Raw genomic sequence first — 3,903 nt, 5'->3', positions numbered from 1 at the left:
CGCTTGAGCTCCCGGATCTCAGCCCAAACAGGTTCGTTCGGCTGTGCAAGGATCCACTTGATCTCCTCCAGTGGCAGCCGCCACATCTTTTTTCGTTGGACCGTCCCTGCCGGTGCATCCTTGTCTCCCTCGGAGCAGTCGAGCCTCTTGGCGGCGCGCGAACACTCCTCTCCGGCGAAAGCCTCCGCCTTTCTTTTGGCAGGGCAGACACACTCGACGCCGGCCACAGCCTCATCCGGCGCCATCGGTTGGTCTGATGGATGGTTTATCGAAGGAAGAGGCTGGAGGATTCTGGCGAGAAGAATTTGGGAGTTCCGATTTGGGCGACAGGAAGGAAGAACCGATCTACACTATATATTTTTGTTTGGCTGCCGCGTAAGGGAGGACTGGGGGATTCTGGCGAGAGAGATTTGGGAGTTTCGACCTGGCGCAAGAAGAGGGCAGAATTGGTTCTTGTTATATTCAGCTTTGTTTGGTGCCGACTCGGCATGGGAAAGGCAAACCGAAATTCTCTCAAACACGAAAACCAGGACACGTTAGCGCGTGCCATGTCAACAGCATACTGTACAACACACCCACCCTCCTCTTTGGTTTAATTTTTTTTTCAAACGCAAATATCATGAATTCAAAAAATTTGATTCCAATTTATATGTTGAAAACCGCAGAAGAGAGATGTCTCGTCTAACGGCGCACGTACGGCCGGGCGACTCGGGTGGTGACAGGGCGGGCCTTGACGGAATTGAGGCTGCTCGCCGGCTGGAGGAGCCGGAGTGTACGGTGGTCCGGGCGGGCGTGGGAGCGGCCGCGGCCTCGTCGGTTCTGATGCTGTGTCTGCGCCCCCATGTTGCGGGTGGCTGGCCGGGGAGCCGTTTCTGGGCTTTTGCCGGCGACAGTTCGGAAGATGACGAGGAGGAGACCTCCGGTGGCGACGAGGTGGTCAGCCAGGCTCTCTGCTCGGTGGGAGATTTTGTGGCTCATGCGAAGGAGCTTGGGGGCTCCTTCAAGGCCGAGCGGCGGAGGTCGTTCCGCCGGGCGGCCATGGATCTCGGCGGGTGGCGTCGCAAATCTGGGCTCCGCCGCGTTGCGCTCCGGCGGGAGCTGCGATGCTTGGGCCAGCGGTCGAGGACAGGGGTGCCTGCGCGCTGGGCTCTAGTTTCGGTCGAGTCCGGCGCCACTGCGGGTGGCACACACGCCCGCCGCAGGGGCACCAGCGCCGGCGGAGACACGGGATCCCGTGCCTAGGGTTGGGGCGGGTGAGCCTTACGGGCCGGTGGGCCCCGAGGGGCAGGTGGGCCGTTTGTCAATGCTAGTGCCAGTCTAGGAACAGGTCCATGCGGAGTCTCCGTGTCCTGATGGGTGGGTTCCAATTTAGACTATTCAAGCTAGCTAGCTATCCGGAATATAAACTGTGCATGTTTTATTATATGTATAACATGGTTATCAAACAAAATGTAGTGTACGCCCATTTAGACTATTAGAATGCCCGTGCGTTGTAATGGGCATAAAATTTTGCAGGTCATCACCATGATTTATGACAAACTAAAAATCAGATTCATGTTCTTACAATAAACTAAAAATTGCATTAGTTCATCATCCAAATGGTTTAGAGTCATAGTACAAAATACAATGAAATAGTGTACATAAAAAACATGAAATTAAACTTTGAGAGGAATAAACATGGATTTACGTGTATCACATATATTGTAAGCACTCGTCGAGTCCATATTGTCGTGGGTTATAGAATCGAAAGGAAAGAACTGTGCCATCAACGCACCAATAGCAGACCCAGGGATTTGCGTGTTGCAACTTGTTTTACATGGCAAGAGATAATACGGGTCAATAGTAAATAGTGTGCCACAGTGAGCATTGCACACAACCTGGAATGGAGTTGACCATGCCGAATTGATTAAGTAAAATTCTGTCTGCCAAACATCAAACGAATGCAAAAGAACACCGGACTGGAGAAACATTTCTTGCCTCGATCGCCAAATGTCTCCCACCCAAGATTATACACACATATATGTAGCTAGATTCGCGTGATCATGTACTGTTGAAAAAAAGAAAGATCATTGGCTGCAAGAAGATAAGAAGAAGCAGGGTTCTTATAAAAAGTATCCTGCACCATGGACACTTAGTAAGGAAAACAAAATAAAGTTGTGCAAGTTTCTGGCTAATGTCAAATTCCCGGATGGTCATGCTGCAGACCTGGCAACATATGTGGATGTTCAGACTGGTAAATTACACAGTCCGAAGACGCATGATTACCACACACTCCTGCAAACTATCTTACCAGCTGGTCATAGAGGCATTGTCTCCAAGGAGATGTATGAGGTTATCGCTTCACTAGGAAGATTCTTTAATGAGTTGTGCTCCAAAACATTGAGAATTGACGTCGTGAAGCAATTGAGAGTTGGCACTCCTGAAATTCTTTGCAAGCTTGAGAAGCTCTTCCCACCTTCTTTCTTCGATGTAATGGTGCACCTAGCTGTACATCTTTCGTATGAGGCACCAAGGGGACCTGAGGCACTAAGGGGACCTGTCCAATATGGTTGGATGTTTCTAGTTGAGAGAAGGCTTGGGTACCTCAAGTCAAGTGTGCGTAACAAAGCAAGGCCCGAAGGTTCAATTGCAGAGTCCTATATCGATAATGAGTGCTTGATCTTTTGCTTATTTGAAAGAAGACATAGAGACCAAAAGAAAAATGAAATTTTTGTCCAATGGAAATGAAAACTTCCTTCGGAAACATTGTGTGCCACTCCAAGATGCCCCCTTGTGCACAATATGAGATCATTTGAATAAACTATGCCATGAATGTGGCCATAAGATTGATCATTTGGCTTGAATCTTCACACATGATAGCTCGTTTCCGAGAACACTTTTTTAAATTAATTACCGTATCACAAGTTTATTATTTTTCCTGGTAACTTGGTCACATATAATGATACAATGCGAAGGTTTCTCATTTTTTTTATTTTTGAATTTTTCATGCCCTTCTCAAAATGCGGTCAAAACGACGGGCATGACCGTTCCTAGCTAGTTGTTGAATCTTGGAAAAACTTTGATGTTTCTCTGAGTAAATAGATACTTATGTACCTAGAAATGATTTTTTTTAAAAATAAATAGCAAACAATGAGGCAGGTGCAGTTCAAATTTGACCCGCTTCCACCTGAATTGGCAAAATTTGTCTTTTTCACGAGAGGTGGATCGAAGCTTTTGACACCCAACCATTTGGTCAACTGTGCATTAAATATATCCTAGTATTTTGGAAAATTGTTTTGGTACAATTTTGCAACAATTATATGGTAGGTCCTTTACAAAAAAAGTCATTTTGGGCACTCAAAAAATGGAAAATAAAAATTTCGTCCAATGAAAATGGAAACTTCCTTCGGCAACATTGTTTGTCATTTCAAGATGGACCCTTGTGCACAATGTGAGATCATTTTTTTTGAATTTTTCATGCAAAAAAGTAGAAAAAACAAAAGGAAAAACACAATTATATATGCTCTATTCTCATTGGTGGTTTTAGTTGTCACACGGATCGATGACATGGCGCCCATCCATCTGTCCAACTCTCCACCTCCCCATCCCACATCCATCCAGCCATTTATCTATAGAAAAGAAGAAAAGAAAGAAAGAAAAATGAAAAGGGAAAACCGCAGCCCAAACCCTAACCCGTTCCCGCACTCCTCCCTCAGCTCCTCGCCGCCGCCACCTTCTCCCTCTCCGCCCCAACCTCAGATCCATCCCCTATCTCGCCGTCAGCCTCCCCCAGATCCCGCCGCTGACGACCCGTCCTCCCCTCCCTTCTGCCGCCCACCTCTCCCCTCATCTCAGCCACCACCTGCGCTCCTCTCCCCTCTCCTCCATGGCTGCAGATCCACTCAAGCTCCTCCTCTCCCAACC

This window comes from Triticum aestivum, chromosome 5D (assembly GCF_018294505.1).
Source record: "Triticum aestivum cultivar Chinese Spring chromosome 5D, IWGSC CS RefSeq v2.1, whole genome shotgun sequence".
NCBI lineage: Eukaryota > Viridiplantae > Streptophyta > Magnoliopsida > Poales > Poaceae > Triticum > Triticum aestivum.
Note: the sequence above shows the minus strand (reverse complement) of the source record.